Source organism: Stenella coeruleoalba (genome assembly GCF_951394435.1).
Source record: "Stenella coeruleoalba genome assembly, chromosome: 5".
NCBI classification, from domain to species: domain Eukaryota; kingdom Metazoa; phylum Chordata; class Mammalia; order Artiodactyla; family Delphinidae; genus Stenella; species Stenella coeruleoalba.
Genome location: NC_137150.1, coordinates 2,814,630 through 2,836,162, shown reverse-complemented (window position 1 = coordinate 2,836,162; position 21,533 = coordinate 2,814,630). Strand labels below are relative to the sequence as shown.

At 38.6% G+C, this 21,533-nt stretch overlaps 1 protein-coding gene across 4 annotated transcripts in view; it reads right to left on the bottom strand.

Moving 5' to 3' along the window:
- THRB (thyroid hormone receptor beta) overlaps positions 1–21,533 on the bottom strand; it is a 392,434-nt gene that overhangs the window by 295,097 nt on the left and 75,804 nt on the right. For all 4 annotated transcript variants that reach the window (XM_079923063.1, XM_079923061.1, XM_079923067.1 and 1 more), the window contains exon 2: positions 21,158–21,222. The gene's annotated coding sequence lies outside the window, so the exon portion shown is untranslated. The remainder of the gene's footprint in view (positions 1–21,157; positions 21,223–21,533) is intronic.

Below are 21,533 nucleotides of genomic sequence, written 5' to 3'. Positions count from 1 at the left end.
ATAGATCAATGAAACAGAATACACAGCTGAGAAATAAACCCACACTTATATGGTCAATTAATCTATGACAAAGGAGGCAAAAATACACAATGGGGAAAAGACAGCTTCTTCAATAAATGGTGTTGGGAAAACTGAACAGCTACATGCAAAAGAATCAAACTGGACTACTTTCTCACACCATATACAAGAATAGACTCAAAGTGAATTAAAGACTTAAATGTAAGACCTGAAACCATAAAATTCCTATAAGAAAACATAGGCAGTACGCTCTCTGACATCGGTCTTAGCTGTATTCTTTTGGATCTGTCTCCTCAGGAAAAGAAAACAAAAGCAAAAATAAACAAAAGGGACTACATTAAACTATAAAGCTTTTTCGTGGCCAAGGAAACTATCAACAAAACAAAAAGGCCACTCACTGAATGGGAGAAAATATTTACAAACAATAGGTCTGATACGGGGTTAATATCCAAAAATATACAAAGAACTCATACAACTCAACATCAAAAAAAACAAACAACCTGATTAAAAACAGGCAGTGGACCTGAACAGACATTTTTTCCAAAGAAGACATACAGATAGACAATAGGCATATGAAAAGATGCTCAACATCAATAATCATCAGGGAAACACAAATCAAAACCACAATGAGACATCACCTCACACCTGTCAGAATAACTATCATCAAAAAGAACACAAATAACAAATGTTGGCAAGGATATAGAAAAAGGGGACCCTCCTGCACTGTTGGCGGGCATTTAAATTGGCGCAGCCACTATGGAAAATGATATGAAGGTTCCTCAAAAACCTAAAAATAGAACAACCATATATATGATCCAGAAATTCCACTTCTGGGTATTTGTTCAAAGAAAACAAAAACACTAATTTGAAAAGATATATGCACCCCTATGTTCATTGCAGTGTTATTCACAATAGCCAAGATATGGAAGCAATCTAAGTGCCCATTGATAGATGAATAGATTAAAAAGATGTGGGATCTGTAGACAATGGAATATTACTCAGTCATAAAAAAAGCAGTCCTGCCATTTGAAACAACATGGGTGAACCTAGAGGGTATTATGCTAAGTGGAATATGTCAGACAGAGGAAGACAAATACCCTGATTTCACTTATATATGGAATCTGTAAAGCAAATGAACAAAAACAGAACAAATGAACAAACATAACAAAACTGAAACAGAATCACAGATACTGAGAACAAACAGGTGGTGGCCAGAGGGTAGGGGGCTGGGACGATGAATGAAATAGGTGAGGGGGATTAAGAGGTACAAACTTCCACTTACAAAATAGATGAGTCACAGGCACGAAATGTACAGGGTTGGGGAGGGTCACTGATAATGTAACATCTTTGTATGGTGAAGAAGGTGGTCACAAGGCACACACTGCCAGTTATAAGACACATAAGCACCAGGGACGTAATGTACAACATGGTAAATATAATTAGCACTGCTGTACATTATATATGAGCACTGTTAAGAGAGTAAATCCTAAGAGTTTTCGTCACAAGAAAAAAAAGTGTTTTTCTTTTTCCTTTAGTTTTTATCTATATGAGCTGACGTATGTTCATTCATCTTAATGTGGTAATCATTTCATGATGTATGCAAGTCAAATCATTATTCTGTGTACACCTTAAACTTTTACAGTGCTGTATGTTAATTATATCTCAATAAAACTAGAAAAAAGTTTGACTCCCACACAAGATATGTGTATCAGTAAGGTTTAAAGTTACTTAAACCTTTAAGTTATGCCAAATAAGATGCCACATCTTTAAAGTTATGCCCTTTTTACATGATTAAAATTGCCATCTTTTTAAAAAACACAGAAAGAAATCTTGAGGAAAAAAGGAACATAATGAATATTATTCTGTCACATTGAACTATATGAATTTGCAGATACTATATATTTTTTGGTGTGCGATAGATATATTTTGTCCTATAGGAGAGAGACATCAGATATAAGCCATTTTATCTCACATATCTCAACCATGAAAGGTTTGTCAGCCTACTTTCTCTTGAAGAGCAGAAGTGTATCTATCAATTTGCCAATGACAAGAAAGTCACACTGAAACAAATTGATCTATTTCTTTCTCCATTATTCAAACATCATGCTCCGAGAAGAGAATGACATTTGTTTTATGATTTGCTGTCATTTGGCTTCTCTTCCAGCATCAGACTGAATGAAAAAATATTGTAGCATTCTGCTGTTGTGATCACACCGAATTTCCACATATGCTTAGTATCTGGCTCTAAGTGTCCGCGTGTCACCAGGTTCCCAGTTGGATCCAAACGTGAGTGCATGTGTGAGCACGTATGTGATCTTGTCTGCAATCACATTTGGACATTTGTTTCCTGCTAACAGAAACCCAAGCATATGTTTGAGACCAAGTTTCCATTTCCATTTGACACATTTTCTGTGATTAGATTCACTAAGAAATACAGCAACAGCATTAAAAATTAGAAGGGGTGTGTATCTGTAAACATCAACTGTGGTTATGGCAAAGGCTTTTCTATCAACTAAAATGTATCTTCTGGAGCCATAATCCAACCCACAAGACACATTTTCATTTCATAGCTCAAATCATTACAGAAGAAAAAAACCCTTTTCCATAAAGAAAATAAAGATGGTGAAATCACACGGCTTATTTGAACATTAAAACATCCTCTATAAAAATGTCAACCTAACTGGATTACTTCCATCAATGCTGCAAAAATAGAATCAGCAAATGAAACTTTGATGCTGGCAGTTGAAAAAAAAATTTTTTTTTGGTATTTCGTTCTTGTGGCTTATGAGGTTACTAAAACCCTCAATGTAATTATGGTTTGACACCTTCTACCATTTTTTAACTTATAGTCTTCCAAAGGAAGTGGTGTAAATTGCATTCTTTAAAACATCATTGAACATGTTCTAAGTACCCACAATGTCACAGGGAGTGAAGTACAATTACTCAAAACATGAACACGTCTCTAGCTACAAATTTAAGACTCATTTAAGAAAAACAGAGGAATGAAGGCCCCACTGCAAGTTAAATTAGCACAGACAAGACTTCGGTAGGAATTCAGGTTTGGGTGACACGAAAGGTATTTGAGTATCATGTTTATTTATTTGTTTTAAATCAAGTGTAATAACAGAAAGAAAATCATACTATTATTCTTGGAAATAAAAAAATAATACACATTTTGTGATAATGACTTCTAGGAGGCAGTGTAATGTAGTAGTTAAGTGTATGGGCCCTGGATTCATACTCATCAAATTCAAGTTCTGGCTTTGCTATGTGTTGGTGTTAGCTATCTGTCTGATCCTGGACCATGGGCTAACATTTACCCCTCAGTTCCTCAGCTCTACAACGAGGATAATAATAATATCTAGTATATGCCACAAGTCCATGGAAAAAATTGAATGAAATAATTTATTAAAGCACTTTGCACAGTGCCTGACACCCAGGAATGTTAGATAAATATTAAAATTCTTAGAAAGAGGAGAACATCATGTGTTTTGAAACAAGAGATTCTGAATACAACTCTAATGGTAACAGAGAATGTGGTATCCATGCCACTGCATTACAGAAATCAATTCAAAAAAAGCATATGCTCCTATGACTCACAGACTTTGAAAATAAACTTATGGTTACCAAAGGGGAAGGGGAATAAATTAGGAGTTTGGGATTAACAGAAACACACTACTATATATAAAAGAGATCAACAACAAGGACCTACTGTGTAGTAGAGGGAACTATATTCAATCTTATAATAACCTATAATAGAAAAGAATCTGAGAAAGAATATATATATAATATATATGTATATATAACTGAATCACTTTGCTGTACACCTGAAACTAACATAACATTGTAAATCAACTACACTTCAATTAAAAAAAAAAAGCATATGCTCCTGAATTCAGTGCTTAAAAAGCAATCCACGGAAACATCGGTAGATATTCTTGCAGTCAAGGCTCAATCTGTTTGGTTTGTCCACTATTATTCATTTGAGAGTCGGTATGTTTAGCAGATCTTTGATAAGGTGAGGTTAGTATCAATATCTCAAAGCTATTTTCCCATCGTCTATCAAAGTTGATTGCATTTTGATGAATGCATTTTGAATGGAGGAGCTTGAAATTAAATATCTGTTCATCACCAGAATATTGACCCACATTCGATATTCGAGATTCGATATTCGAGATCCACATTCTGGATCTCTTGACAATCCAGAAGAAAAATTCAGGCAGCAACGAGAAAGGACCATTATATAAATGATTTTAAGCTCCAGAAGCTCCCTACAGGAAAAATGTGGCCTGGATTGGAGAGTATGATCAGAATTCAAAGCCCAGAGGAAAAGGGAAAAAAGCAGATGTACCTTAATGCTGGAACTGAGAGTATAAACCAAATTGTCCAAGCTTTACTTGCATCTGTTACTATATGGGCAGTTTACTAGGAACAATGCAAATATTCCAAAAGCAGAATTGAGTCCAATCATTAGACTGCAGGGCAGATGCAGAGGGCCGTGTCTCCATGGAGGATACATTTTACATAAAAAAACTAGTATTAGGGAAACTGGTGCTAGGGATCCTTGTTACAATCCCTTTGCCAATATAAAGCCATATTAAATCCAAGTGAAATTCAATCTCCATTTCAATACTTATTAAAGTCTTCCCATTCCAATGAAAAATGGCCAGTGTTAACTGTTATAGTTGCACAGCAGCAGGCAAATTTCTGTGTATGATCACCCATCGCTCTAGAAGATAATTTCATGAGCGGATAGAACATACTTCAGACAGATGGCCAAAGTTATAAATTTGAAAACAAAAAAAGAGGTGTTCACCTTTCAAAACTGTGGTTGTCCTATTCGTTAATTCCCAAAGATTTAGAATAAAGAAGTCTTTGCTCCGATGGTCTACATTGGCTGTCAAGGCAACTCTGATTTACAGGGTGCTCTTTCTCATCTGTTTCTGCAGTGAACTGGTGGAGGGATACAACACGGATGGCCCATCACCACCAATGAGTGACCTTGGCTTGTCCAGGCTAAACGGTCCTGGGAGTGCTGAGTCGGCAGCAACCTCTGTCCTCATCTTCCTTTCGGCTGTTGGCCGAGAGTGGTGGCTGGGTTAGCAGTTCAGTCTGCTGCTGTGAAGCTGGGTTTTTCTTCTGTGAGGCTAATTGAAACTGCAACATTGGCCTCATTACCATCTTGTAAAACCCCTCTGAACTAACCAGCTCAGACAGCCATGGTTATAGGCTAAAATCAAAGGCAAGATGAGTCAAAGAATTATGGACAGAGAGTTCAGGCTGTCTTCTAAATATCAAAATGTATGATTAAAACTCAGGGCATCATTCATTTACATATACCAATACGGTTATCAAATTGACAACGTTTCACATTTACCATCAACATAGGCTCGGTGGGGAGGGATGAGCGGGAAGAGATCTCCGAGATGTTTTATTTTGAGCAATCATAATGTCATTCTTCTTACTAGGGTCATGTTTAAGTCACATGGACAAGCAGAATGCCCTCGGGTTGATTTTTTTAAGCCCAATGACAGTGAACCATTGTGCAGTGAATTAGATTGCTCTAGGTTCAACCTGATTGTATTCCTAAGATCACCAAAAAATGATAATAAGTGAATAAAAGTTAAATACATTTATTATGCTGCATGCCGCCTGACTACTTTGACCTAAATGAATAATTCTCAATGCAGCAATTTTGTCCCAGAAGAGACATTTGGCAATATCTGGAGATATTTTTGATTGTCACAAATGGAGCAGGCAGGGCATGATGTTACTGGCAACTGATGGGGGATGCTGGTAAATATTCTACTGTGTATAGGACACAACAGAGAATTTTTTTACCCCCAAATGTCAATAGTACCAAGGTTGAGAAACCCTGATTTAAATAACCAAATCAGAATGTGGGGATATGATTAGTTGAGCAGCTGCTGGTCATTTTTGTGGCTGAGGGGGAGAAAATCAGCATGCTGAAAGTGTATTTGTCAAATAGTTTAAAAGTTCCAAGGACACTTCTAAATACACTAACTCATCTGGCCATGAGTTTGGGGATAAGATAGGAGCAGGAAAGGGAAGGATGTAAACATTATATTCAGAGAGTATTCCATCATGAGTCAAAAATATATGTGCTAATTTATAGAAGTAAAGGCTGACATAAGTTACTGGCAAGATAATTTATGTGCTAGCCTGTTTGCTTTTATAAAATGCAATGACAGCATTGTATTTAAGCAGAAGTCTTCTCTGATTAGAGACAAATATAACTTCATACCTGATTTGCCTAGATATTAAAATATATTTTAAAATTTTAATATAAATCTCCTGTATTGGCCAAAAATTGATGAATGGAATAGAATAAATGTCCTCCAAAACAGACTCTAGTTGATATGAGAACCTTAAAAAATGATAAAGAAGACAAATCAACAATAAAGAGATGGATTATTCAATAAAAGTGATTTTGAGATAATTATTTAGGAGTTGAGAAAAACTTAGTTATTATCTCAACTTCTCTTCATATATCAAAATAAAAGTACAGATGGATTTTAAAAACTAGGAGAAAATTAGATGAATAGTTATCTGCTCTCTGAATGTGGGACAATTTTCTCAAATTCTCAAATGTTCTCAAAATGCCACAGTAGGAGAAATACAAAGGAAAATGTCCCTATGTAAGATAATTTTACCCTTTTGTTTGTTAAAACTCCTCAAAATCAAAACTTGTCAAAATTCAAAAGCAAACCACAGATTCAGAAAGACATTCGTAACACAAATTTTAAAGTGTCACTATTTTTGACTATATAGAGTTCATATAAGATCATTTTTAAAAAAGCATTATCAAATTGACAATTGAGCAGAAGACAGAAAATTTTAGAAAGTTAAAAAAATACAGGAAAACATCTCATTCCATTAGAAATATAAATTAAAATAAGATACCATTTTCTACTTATCAGTTTGCAAAAAGAATTTTTTTTACTTTAAATAGGAAGGAGCTGTTAAAGAGGCTTTCTTATATTCTAGATAGACTATAACTTGGTACTACCCTTCTAGAAGATACACAAATAAGTTCATATTCATAGTTTTTGGCCCACAGAACTCATTTATGAAGATTAAGAGGGGGAAAAAAATCTCAAAATATAGAGATAAACAGCTTTACACATAAAGATGTTTGCTGCAATATTATTTTAAATAAAGAATTTTTGAATCTCCTTAATGTTCAATAGTTGAAGTGATGGTTCACTGTGATGCATCCATCCACTGATGTGGAAAATATTTTGTGAAAATTTGAAAAGATACTTACAAAGAATTTTAATAAAATGAGAACCTGCTTGTGTTATAACATGAGGTTAAAAATTTGCTTATGGTAGGTGTAGTGGGCTGAATGTTAGTCCTCCAAAAGATATGTGCATGTCCTAATCTCCAGAACCTGTAGATATTATCATATATGGCAAAAGATGTGCTTAAATTAAGGATCCTGAGAGAGAGAGAATATGCTGGATTATGTAGGTGGACCCTAAATATCATCACATTTCCCTATAAGAGGAGACAGAGGGAGTTTGGATACAGACACCGAGAAGAGGGCAAGGTGATGTGAAGATGGAACCAGAAACTGGTATGATGCAGCCTCAAGCCAAGGAATGCTGGCAACCGCCAGGAACCAGTCGAGGTAAACAACAGAATCTCCCTAGAGCCTCTGAAAGGAGCACAGCCCTGTTGACACCTTGGTTTTGGATTTCTGACCTCCAGAACTAAGAATAAATTTCTGATTTTTTTTTTTTTTTTTTTTTGCGGTACGCGGGCCTCTTACTGTTGTGGCCTTTCCCGTTGCGGAGCACAGGCTCCGGACGCGCAGGCTCAGCGGCCATGGCTCACGGGCCCAGCCGCTCCACGGCATGTGGGATCTTGCCGGACCGGGGCACGAACCCGTGTACCCTGCAACGGCAGGCGGACTCTCAACCACTGCGCCACCAGGGAAGCCCAATTTCTGCTATTTTAATCCATCAAGTTTATAGTAATTTGTTACAGCAGCCATAGGAAACTTATACAGTAAGTTTACACTTAACCTTTTAAGAAACTACCAAACAATTTTCTAAAGGGTTTGTACCATTTTACATTTCCACCAGCAGAGTATGGGAGACACCAAGACTGGGAATGGTCAGTCTTCTTCACTTTAGCCATTCTGATCAGAGTATAGTGGTATCTCACTATGATTTTAACTCACATTTCTTTACTGACTAATAATGTTCAGCATCTTTTCATGCATTTATTTGCCATCTGTAGAGCTTCTTTGGTGAAGTGTACGTTTACAACTTTTGCCTACTTTTATTTTGGGTTACTTGTTTTCTTATTATTGGGTTTTGAGTGTTCTTTATGTAAAACAAGTAACACCTACCCTATGACCTAGCCATTCCATTCTTAGGTATTTACCCAAGAAAAATGAAGACATATACCCATACAAAGATTTGTATACTAATGCTCATAGATGTTTTATTTGTAAAGGTCAAAAACTGGAACAGTCAAATATTCATCAGCAGGTGAATGGATAAAGAAATTGTGGTATCCATACAATGGAATACCACTAGGCCATAAAAATCAATGAACTATTGGTACATACAACAACAAGGATTAATCTTAAATAATTATGCTGAGTGAAAGAAGCCACACAATAAACATGATACATACTTATGAGTCCACAATTCTAGAAAAGTCAAACTAATCTATAGTGACAGAAAGCAGATCTATGGCTGCCTAGGGATGAGGGCAGTGGGGAGAAGGGATAATTAATGAAGGGAGAAGAGAAAACTTTGGGGTGACATTTAAGTTCATCATCTTGACTATGGTGAAGATTCCCAGGTATATACCTATGTCAAATGTTATCAAATGGTAGACTTTAAATACATGCAGCTCATGGTATGTCAATTACACCTCAGTAAAGCTGTTTAAAAAGTGGCTTAATCTTTCTAAGCCTCAGTTTCCTCATCTATAAAAGGGGACAATAATAGATCTCACCTCATAAGGTTATTTCAAGGATTAAATTGTGGTAGTATTGGAAAAGCACTCTGTTCAGAATCTTGCATACAGTGAGCACTCAAAAATGCTAACAATATTTTTGTAAAAATGGTATATAAACTTTTTATCTTGGTATGATATTATATATATATATAATATATATTATATATATTAAAAATGAACTTAGGAAAGAAAGATTAGAAAAGAAATATTCCCAAAGTATAAAAAGCTATTTGACTTTAATTGTGGAATTTGGGGTGATTTTGTTCTATGTTTCCTTTATTTTCCAGATTTTCTACAATAAGTATGTATTGTTTTTACCCAGTAAAAAAATTTATTAAAAAAAAATGCTAATAATCCCCTAATGAAACAAAGCTCTGCTAAATAAATCACATGGCACAAAGCATACCTGACTCCTGCCTGTTCTTACCCGCTGGCACCCCTGTGAGCCTCCTTCCAACCACATCCCTCTGCACTCTGCAGTCAGTGCTCAGACACGCTGATTGCATGCGTGGTCTCTTACCTGTTTAACACCCTTCCATGACTCTCTCTAACCCTTTAGATAGAGTCCCTGTTCTCAGCAGGGCTCCTGCCTACCCCTCTGATCTCACCTTGCTCTACTTTTCCCCTCTCTCTCTTCTCCTGCCCCACTGGCTTTTCAGGACCTCCAGGTTCTTTGGTTACTCCCATTACATCTCCCTTGCTTCATACCATTCAATCTTCCTTCCCTTCCTGCTTTTTATTGACCAATTACCTTTGCATTTTAGGCTCAGCTCAACAGGGAAGTTTTCCTTGACATCCTTTTGTTAAACTCTCCCATAATCCTTTTGGCTAAAATTCAGTGAATTGTTCAGTGCGTCTTCCTAGCTGGTGAGCAATCTAAGAGCTTAACCATGTCTGTGCTGTTCAAAGCAGTGGCCCCTAAACATAGCACAGTTGTAGGCACTTATTACTGGTGATTAAGAAAGGGCTGGTCCACAATCCCACTCCTGGGCATATATCCGGACAAAACTCTAATTTGAAAAGATACATGCACCCCTATGTTCACAGCAGCACTATTCACAATAGCCAGGACATGGAAACAACCTAAATGTCCATCAACAGATGAATGGATAAAGAAGATGTGGTACATACATACAATGGAAAACTACTCAGCCATAAAAAAGAACAAAATAATGCCATTTGCAGCAACATGGACGCAACTAAAGATTATCATACTAATAAGTCAGAAAGAGAAAAACAAATACCATATGATATCACTTATATGTGGAATCTAAAATATGGCACAAATGGGCTTATCTACAAAACAGAAACAGACTCACAGACATAGAGAACAGACTTGTGGCTGCCAAGGGGGGAGGGGGTGGGGAAGGAAAGGACTGGGAGGTTGGGATTAGCAGATATAAACTATTATACAGAGGATGGATAAACAACAAGGTATATAGCACAGGGAACTATATTCAATATCCTATGATAAATCATAATTGAAAAGAATATTTAAAGGAAAGACTGTTTATATGTGTATAACTGAGTCACTTCGCTCTACAGCAGAGATTGGCACAATGCTATAAATCAACTATACTTCAATTAAAAAAAGAAAGAAAGGGCTGGCCCAGAATCCCTGGCCAAAGTATTACGGCAGAGGAGAAGGAACATGGGTCGAATCACGAAGACACCACCTGCCTTGGGGCGAGTCATTTCTTCCTGGTTTAACAATAAATATTTATAAAATGGGCCTAAATTATCTCCTAGGACTCCTCTAGATCGAAAATGTAATTGGGTGAAATTGAGGTCATGTCCCATTGAGTTAGAATAATTTCTTGAGTGAATCAGTGTCATCCTCACATGTTCTGACTGCAACCAGCAAAAAATAACTTGCTAGTATAGAAAACTAGAGCAATATCACCAATGAGCTGTCATTTAGTTCTTAGAAACTCAAAGGTCAAAATGATGGGCTTCAGTTATTAGCTCCTCTTGAAGTTTTCTTCTACCTACAAATATTCTAACTTGGCTCACCATCCGTCTACAGCCAGAAACCCTAAAAGCATGGGTGGCCTTGGTTTTGGTCACTCTTGAATTAAATATACAATATTTAATATGAATTAAAAATAGCAATATTGATTAGCTACATTTCACAAGAGAGAGTCTTTTTAGCTTTGGCCCCTCTCCCATGGGTGCCACTGAGTGCCCATCTCATGCCAACATCTCCTGCTGTTTTCCTTGCTAACTCTCCCCAGCACGTGTGTCACTGATTATGTTGGTTCTTTCATCATCCAGGTTCACAAATGAAGAAATGGGGATCTAGAGGGATTAAGTAACTTACGCATAACCACAGGACTGGGTAAGTGACTGAGGCAGATTCACACTTGGGTTGCCTGGTCCAAAGCCAATACTGTCCAGCTGTCGTGTGACTGTCTGAGGGGGAGTTCGTGTTCTCAAGGTCATTAAACGTTTGTCCTATTCTTTCCCTTTTCTTCCCTGTTCGAACCCATGCCAACTTGTCTAATTATCTCCCAGAAGTTGGCTGTTCTTAGGGCAGATGCTACCCTTCAATCTTTGTTGTAGTCTGCTGCAACCCTGTTCCCTTTTCATGGTTTGCACATTTATGTGTACACACACACACACCCCCTAAAGATATACAGATGAAAAAGGATTTTTCTGTGACCGTATCTAGTGTTACTTGTACGACTATGAAACTTTCTAAAAAAGGTTTTATTTGCCCTTAAGTTTTATGTATTTAGATCCCCCCCCCCGCACTGAACACTGAAGAATTTACTTAAACCACGTATTTATAACCCTCTTTGTAGCACCTTTTGCAAAGTGGCTTCTTAGTTGAGACGATGATGTGCTAAATGAAAATACTGCAAGTTTTAAAACATTACCCAATGTTTTATGGCAATGATTCTCCAAATTCAACACACACACACACACACACACACACACACACAATCACTGAGGACACTTGTGAAAATGCAGATTCCTGGGTCTTATCCTTCAAAGAATTTGATTTAGAAAGTCTTGGATGGGGCCCAGTAATCTGTACGTTAAACACGCTCACTAGGCAAATCTGATGCAAATATTCTGTGACTCACACCCTGAGAAATGAAGAGAAACTCCGTAGCTTTGGGGGGCTTGGAAAATTTTATAAGGCTTGAAATTCTGTCTATTTGTAATTGTTCACGAAGCCTGTATGCTATGCTAGCATCATTTCCATAAAAAGTGGACATTCAGGAAATTTGGTGGCGTGGATGGATAACTGCCCAGAGTCAAAGACCCACGAGTAAGGAATTAGGATCATCTGAATTAAGGATATGGATTTGATCTGTGCAGTAGATATGGAAGAGTTGCCATTTTTCCAATTTTGTTTTGAGGGTGGAGCAGTGGGTTTAAAGAAACTATGCCAGCACTGCTGGGCCTGCCTCTGAACTTCACAGGAGAAACAAATAAATTTGTTTACTTCACTGTTACTTGGGGTTTCGGATACGGCTGAAACTAACGTTGATATGGCCACTTTCCTCCATTTCCTCCCCAGATGCAAACTTAGATTCCTGACTTTTTTTTTTTTTTTTTTTCGGTACGCGGGCCTCTCACTGTTGTGGCCTCTCCCGTTGCGGAGCACAGGCTCCGGACGCGCAGGCTCAGCGGCCATGGCTCACGGGCCCAGCCACTCCGTGGCATGTGGGATCTTCCTGGACCGGGGCACGAACCCGCATCCCTTGCATCGGCAGGCGGACTCTCAACCGCTGCGCCACCAGGGAAGCCCAGATTCCTGGCTTTTTAATGACAAAACAGGAGCTAAAAGAGGGATAGGCATGAATTCACCATTCTTTTAGCTGCTGCTGAGGAATTTTCGCATCTCTGGATGCCCCTGAGCTTTGGGGACATGACCACATTGGTGGGTCTTACTTTGAAGAGTTAGGACCTCACATCCCAACCTCCTCCAGAATCCAACAGGGAAGGGATGGTACAGAAGACCGTCTCCAAAGATGGCCACCAATGTTTTCCTTCCCTGTAAGCACACGCCACTCCCCCATTGAAGGTAGGATGCACTTCTCCTCCCTTTTACATTTGGGGCAGCCTTGTAACTTGCTTTGACCAATAGAACGTGGAAGAAGTGATATGCTGGGTCCCGGGACTTCTTAGTCCAAGACTTAAGAGGACTGGAAGCTTCTGCGTCTTCCTTCTTGGAAGCCAGCTTCCATGTGAGAGTTCTGAGCCCCCTCCGACCTCCACACTGTAAGAACATCCAAACTAGCTGTGTGGCAAGGCCCCAGGAGAAACACCAGGTCACCCACAGTTGAGTAAAAGCTTCTTGGAGTTTCTAGCCCAGCCCGGCCACAGCCGAATAGGCTGAATGAGTGATCCCCAGCCAATACCAAGTGGAGCAAGAGAACTGCCCGGCCAACCCTACCTGAAGTCCTGACCCACAGAACTGTGAGAAATCGCAAACCGTTTTTATCTGAAGCCACTGAGTCGTGGGGTGGTTTGTTATAAAGCAATAAATGACTGACACAGCTGGGAGGGGTCATCTGCAGCAGAAGAGAGGACACTGAGGAGGTAAAGAAAGGGCGGATGATGAGAAAAACCTACTCTGCTACCAGTTTGCCTGGTTCCTGTCGCCCCGGCTTTGAGTTTTGAAAAAGGGGACCTAACCATTATTTCCACAGGCAAGTAAATTCTGTGTTCTCAAGGATTAACCTATAGTTCACATTTGGAGCACAATGTATTTAGAGGTTGGAACCAATTCAATGCACTTCAGTACCCATTGCTGACTTCCAAGTATCAGTGCTCATCCAGGTGTCAGACGCTTGCTTTGTATGTAAAGCAGACATGTAATACTGGGTTAGCCCTACCGTTTCCAAGGAGGTATGTCCTAGTGCTATATAACTGTGGACTGTACCCAGTGTAGTGTATCAAGCATGATTCTGGGTAATTTTATGTTCATCAGTACTTTTCAGGACAATCTGTTTATTGAATCTGATTTCACTGTAAAAGAAAAGAATCACAGACTTAAAAAAAAAAAACTTAAGGGGCTTCCCTGGCAGTCCAGTGGTTAAGACGCTGCATTTCCACTGCAGGGGGCACGGTTTCCATCCCTGGTCAGGGAACTAGGATCCTGCATTGCATGCTGCGTGGTATGGCGAATAAATAAATGAATGAATGAATGAATGAATGAATGAATAAATAAACACTTATATTAAAAAAAAACCTAAAAAACCCCCCAAAACCAAACATATGGTTACCCAAGGGTAAAGGTGGGGGGGAGGGATAAATTAGGAGTTTGAGATTAACAGATACACACTACTATATATAAAATAGGTACTCAACAAGGATCTACTATATAGCACAGGGAACTCTACTCAATATTCTATATGGGAAAAGAATTTGAAAAAGAATGGATATATGTATAACTGAATCACCCTGCTGTACACCTGAAACTAACACATTGTAAATCAACTATACTCCAATATAAGATAAAAAATTTTTTCAAAAGAAGAAAAAAAAGAAAAGAATGAACACCCAGGTATATATGGCCTACTCCGAGAAAACCTTTATTTACTTCACAACAAATGTTCTCAGAGGAAAATTCTCTACTCCAATCCAGCAGAAGACAAGATATTTAAATAGAGAAATTTTGTAAAAGTGCTTTCCAGGGATATCTTAAAAATGTTGATGGAGAATCACTCTATTAAAACTACCTGTTTGGTGACTAAGGATCTTCAAAGTATTTATAGTTCAGTTAATTGCAGACAGAGGGCTTCAGCTTTTCAATTTCTGAAATTAATACAGGATTAAAATGGTGGCTTGGAAGCGCAGTGGCAGCAGTGGTTCTCAGCCCTGGCCAACAGCTAGAAGCACTTGGAGTTCTTCCAGTCCAAGACCCAGAGGTTTGACCTAATTGTTCTGGGTTTTTTTTTTATGCTCTTTAAGGGATTCTGACATCCAGCTATGATTGAGAACATGGTTGAAACAGTTTGGGCCCTGGGGTACTTCTTAGACATGAACATTTCTGGACCTCATCCACACCTCCTGAATCAGAAAGTGGACCTCATGAGAACCGCTGTGCTACGTGATACAAATTAAAAGGGCTAACTGGGGACTTCCCTGGTGGTCCAGTGGGTAGGACTCCACGCTCCCAATGCAGGGGGCCCGGGTTTGATCCTTGGTCAGGGAACTAGATCCCACATGCCACAACTAAGAGTCCACATGCCACAACTAAGAAGCCCAAACACCGCAACGAAGATCCTGTGTGCCACAACTAAGACCTGGCATAGCCAAAATAAATAAATAAATAAATAAATAAATAAATAAATAAATAAATAAATAAATAAATAAATATATATATATATTTTAAAAAAAGGGCTAATCGACTCTATGTCCCTTCATTGTGCCTCAATACCTAATTAAATGTCCATAAATCTAGAGTCCTGCTTACATTCATTAACATCACATTTTTTACAGGATTATAAAAATCTAGTAGAAAAAATTTTTTAAAGTTAAAAGGTATTATTTTATTTCTGATTTTTAATTCACTTTTTGTTGTAACAGAAAGGAAAAGAATAAAAATAACTCCACTGCTACTTTGAAATAACATTATTAACACTTTGATATCAATTTGCTTTTCATAAAAAAATGATTGTATTGTACACATTGTTTTATAACCTTCTTAACCTGCTTTTTCACTTACATCTTTTACATCCTACTGTATTACTAAATATTTTAGACATCATATTTTTAAAGTTGCCTTTAGTCCATCACAGGAATGTGCTAAATATATTTTATCAAAACTTTAACAGTTGTTTCATATTTTTGCTTTTATAAATAATGTTTTCTTCGATTATTAAAAAAGTCGGGTTTTGGGCTTCCCTGGTGGCGCAGTGGTTGAGAGTCCGTTTGCCGATGCTGGGGACACGGGTTCGTGCCCAGGTCTGGGAAGATCCCACATGCCACGGAGCGGCTAGGCCCATGAGCCATGGCCGCTGAGCCTGCGCGTCCGGAGCCTGTGCTCTGCAACAGAAGAGGCCACAACAGTGAGAGGCCCGCGTACCGCAAAAAAAAAAAAAAAAAAAGGTCTGATTTTTTTGGCTGTGCTGTGTCTTTGTTGCTGCGCGGGCTTTCTCTAGCTGTGGCAAGCGGGGGCTTCTCTTGTTGCAGAGCACAGGCTCTAGGTACGTGGGCTTCAGTAGTTGCAGCATGCGGTCCCCAGAGTGCACGGGCTTCAGAAGTTGTGGCGTGTGGGCTCAGTAGTTGTGGTGCACGGGCTTAGTTGCCCCGTGGCATGTGGGATCTTCCCGGACCAGGGATCAAACCCATGTCCCCTGCATTGGCAGGCGGATTCTTGGTGCACGGGCTTCTCAGTGTGGCGGCTTCTCTTGTTGCGGAGCACGGGCTCCAGGCGCACGGGCTTCAGTAGTTGTGGCATCCAGGCTCAGTAGTTGTGGCTCGTGGGCTCTAGAGCGCAGGCTCAGTAGTTGTGGCGCACAGGCTTAGTTGCTCCGTGGCATGTGTGATCTTCCCAGACCAGGGCTCAAACCCGTGTCCCCTGCATTGGCAGGCAGATTCTTAACCGCTGTGCCACCAGGAAAGTCCTATCAAAAGCCTTTGTTCACATTCATGATGCCATTCTTGGCATCAGTCCCTAGAAGCAGTATTCATAGATCAAAATGTATATACCCTTTAAGGCTATTGATACACATTGAAAAATTGTCCTTAAAAAAAAAGCATCCTTAGACAATTCCCTTGTACCATAGGGTGATGCTATATATCACCACTTTATTTAATCTGTGCCACTTTAGTAACAGGATGAGTTCCTACTATTCTTTAATGAGGTTAAATCTTCTTGTCATTTTAAAAAATTTATAGCCCACTTGTATTTATTTTCATTCTTTGTCCATTCTTTAAAAAATGTGGCTATTCAGTTTTCTTCCTATTGAATTGAAAAAGCTTTTTTTTTCTTTTTTTTCTTTTTTTTTTTGGCGGTATGCACGCCTCTCAATGTTGCGGCCTCTCCCGTTGCAGAGCACAGGCTCCGGACGCGCAGGCTCAGCGGCCATGGCTCACGGGCCCAGCCGCTCCGTGGCATGTGGGATCTTCCTGGACCGGGGCACGAACCCGCGTCCCCTGCATCGGCAGGCGGACTCTCAACCACTGCGCCACCAGGGAAGCCCTGAAAAAGCTTTTTACGTACTAAGGATTACGTTCACCAACATTTGGAGGCAAGAAAAATACAGTAAACACTCAATTGAGTAGCATCAGAATGAGTTAATTTCAATTCCATGTTCGTCGAAAATAAACTATAATCATTTGGTTGAATTACATTATTGTAAATCTGTAAAGAATCAGTATATTTCCTTTTCCTAGGACTGTATTACCCTGAACAAATACAGTACTTCTCTAATGACTGAGTTTATTGTGGTGCCTCATAGTGACTGTTCTGAATTTTCCATCGTATAAAGAGAATGGGATTCAGAAAGTCTGAGTCCTGGCTCCACAGCTACAATTTATACGTCCTAGACTAAGGACGTGCTTTAGTTTCCTCATCTTTGAAACAGAAATAACAAGAATGACCTCTACCTCCAATGGTGACTGTGAGAGACAATTTGCAGGATATGCACACAGATTTCAGAGACTGGCTATCTGGATTTGAATCCCTATGCTGCCATTTAAAAGCTATGGAGTTTGGGCAAGTTTTTAATCTCTTCGGGCTTCAGTTTCCTCACCCGTAAAATGAGGATAATAATAGAATTTACCTATTGGAGTGGTTGCAAGGATTACATGAATGAAAGTCTATATAGCATCGTAGAACAGTACCTGGCAGGTAATAAGCACTATGTATCAACACAACAATCATTACAATAAATAAAAGAATTTGCCTGTTATGTGTTCTCTCTTTTTTTTCTTCTTGCATATTATGAACTCTTTATTTATTTTAAGGTAAAATTTACATACAGTGCAATGCACAATCTTTTTTTTCAAGCTTATGAATTTTTTTTTAAATTGGAGTATAGTTGCTTTACAATGTTGTGTTAGTTTCTGCTGTACCGCAAAGTGAATCAGTTATATGTATACATATGTCCACTCTCCACACTCATGTCAGTGGTGGGCTTATAACTGTTGTAATGGCCACCACAGTCTTGGCAGGTGTAAAGAGCTGAGCTGAATCTCTACCAACCCCAGGATGTACCCTGGAAATGAGTTTCTGAATAGGGCTCTGACATCAACTTGCTTTTTGGTGATTCACCTCTTTCTTCTCAATGTGGAATGCAGCAAAACCAACCTGTTCTTTATTAGCTAGAGTATGACTGTCAAAGCTAACCATGTGGGTTGGTTACTTTGCTTCCATCCCGGAAGTCACCTCCACAGGCAGCCAGCCAGCCAGCCACTAGAGTGTGGACCCAAGGTGCTCTAAGACAGCTCTGCACCAAGTTTCCTTATCTCAAAGGAACTGAGATAGGAAATGCATGGATTTTTAGACGTATTGCCTATAGTTAGGTTAATTAAATTCTGTGTTCTCTGATTTATGCTCTTAGCTAACAAGGAAAATTTTGGTAACTCTTAATATGAATCATAATCAATACAGAAGATGATTAAAAGAACTCTCAGCATTTTGGTCATTTTATCTGATAAAACTCCCACTTTTGTCCCCACGAGTTACACTGTGTAAAAGAAAATATGCCCATATGGAATACGCTTGTGAGTCAAAAACAAAGCCAATGCCCAAAATACAAATCAAAAACACTGCCTAGAACAACAGGCCTCAACTAATGAATTAAAATGATTGCTGGTTTCTTTAAAATATTAAGCCCATCAACGCTTGCCAAGAACCCCTTGGCTAGCTGAGGGATTCGAGCTGCATTGTTCAGCTCGAGATTGAAATCCTTCCATTCATCGTTGACATGTGAGAGACAAGACGAGGCTTTGACAGACAAGGGATGAGGCACCAGATGGTTTCCATCTGTATCTCCACTGATCGCACAATGAAAACCCACCTTCCCTGATCAGAAGGCCACGCGATACGCGGATAATGAATACCCAGTGTTTTTAAAGGAGCGTAATCGCCCTTCCCAACCAGAGACGTATAAATATTAATGAACGCAATCTGGTTCTAAGTAAATTTAGCATGAACTTTTAGCTACCCTCCCCTGACAACTTCCTCCCTCTTTAACTGAATTAAGTTTCAAAGTTCTGTGATTAAAAATAGCAAACCCTGAACTGAAGTTGGATCTGTGGCTGAGGAAAACCTCTCCCTTCCAGCTAGTCACCAGTTAACACAGTTCATATCACTGCGTACTTTTTTTTTTAACCAAAAAAGGGTCTCAGTTTGAATGAATGTTTAAGCAAGTGTGAACAGTGAGCTATAGAATCAATACAAATACACAGGGAACTGATTAGTAATCTATCATTTCCGCCATGCCTATTTCCAAAAGGACTTGAGCAAACTTAGAGATTACTACACGCAGTACCAGGAGTTGTTAAACAAGCTCATTTCTGCAAAGCCCTGGATTACATTATATATTAAACTATTGAACCCTAGGGAAAGAAAAATGATTCTTTCTTTCTTTCTCTCTTTTCACCTATACACACACACACATACACATTTTTCTGCAAACTTAACCGAGAATAACTGAGAGTATTAAAACAGTTTTAATTACTAATATTCAAGAGAAAATAGCAGTTGTTTTTTGGCGGATGAACTTGTTAGTCTTCCTTCTTGACTCACTCCCAGCGGCTTTTATCAAAAATATCAGAAAGAGACTAAGATTTGAAAATTTCCACTAATTCCTTCCATTGCCTCCTTTCCCTTCCATTCAAACAAGGAAGATTTGCATACTTTCTCTAGCTTATGTGTCTTTAATCTGTCTAAGCAATGCATTTTCCAAGAAGCAGATTCTATATTTTCACCACTAACGTTTCCCTGTGGATCAAAGTGGCCAGAATCTTAAAGTGAAAAATGTCGAATCAGTTCAAAGACAGTATAAACAATTAAATCCACACTCTCAACTTTAGTCCCTCATGTGACTTGAAGGAAATAATCCTTTTTCCTCTCCTCCAATATTTATTGTTCTCATTTTGTCAATAAACAAATTTCTATTGAGTACTACTATGTGTCTGGCATCGGCTACTGAAAATCAACGCAATGGACAGTATTGCTATTCTTAGGCACAGATGTTATTTCAGAGACATCCTTCAGATATTGTAAAGAATGTTCTTTACCATACGGTAGCAGCATCAGGCATAGAGTTGATGGGTGTCTCTATCTCATGTGATCAAACCCATCTCTTAGCCTCCAATCCTCTTTTGGGAATATGCTCTCAGCAGGATTAATTATCAGTGTAACCAGCAAGATTGGTGTTTGTTTAAGGTTCAGCTTCACTAAGTCTTGACAAGCTTTCTTTCACCTTCCCTAGCACAATTTGGTTGTCAGCAGCATGGTCACATGTCAGAATAAAATCAATAAAGCTGGAGTAAAGGATGAGCTGAAGCTTGCAAAGAAAATGCTGAGTAAGTAAAAATGCATTTTGGTTATGTTCAGGGCAAGAAGAATAGGAAGGGCTAGACTCCTGGCTTGAGCCAGATGGTGCAATGTAGCATATGACAAAGGGGAAGGAAAACGGTCCTTCTCCCTGTGGCTTTTGTCATGTTTATCAGGAAGAACGACCCTCAAACTGTAAAGAAGAGACCTGAAATGGTTAATTTTAGTAGTAGACTGAAAAAATGAGAAGATGGAAAGTGAGTACCTAATTGTGTTTAAGTCTCTAGGCTCAGGTGCATTAGATCTTCAGAAGTAATGGAGAGAAACAAGCAACCAACAAAAAGTTTTTCTCGTTGTTGTAGATGAGAAAAGTAAATTTTGTCTTGATTATCAAAAGCGGGACCTGAGGGCAGTGGGGGGAGAAAAGTGGGTGTGGGAAACAATATCATACCGGTAACACCTGTAATTCTAGAAGTTATACTTAAATACATGGTTTATGAATATTATTGAAAGAAAGTGAAATAAGGTAACCAATAAAGAGTAGCAATGGGTTGGGGAGGAGACATAAACAAATATATGATATGTGCTATTTGACAATATGATAAAACAAATATGTTAAATTATATTTTATGTGCATTTGCATCAAGGTATACCAGTGGCATCACATACCTATTTCAGCAAGATGCTTGACAAAGTCTTGTAAGGTATCCTGGGGTAAGATAGTAGGATGTGACCTAAATGACAAAGAATGAATAGATGAGTTGAACAGCTGAGAATTAATTAATCAACGTCAATTGAGCTATTGAGCTTTCTCCTGTCAAAAACTGTATCGATGTGGATGCAGATAGAGAGGATTGTCATCACTGAATGGTTGTGAATAGTTGAAATAATATAATCATGTATATAAAATGATCTGATAAAATGAATTAGATAAAATTTGGAGAGGAAAATATAAAGTACTGCATTTATTAGAAAACATAATTAGGAAGTACAGGGTGCAGAGTTGAGGGAGACCTGAATGACAGCTGTTTAGAAGAAAAAAACT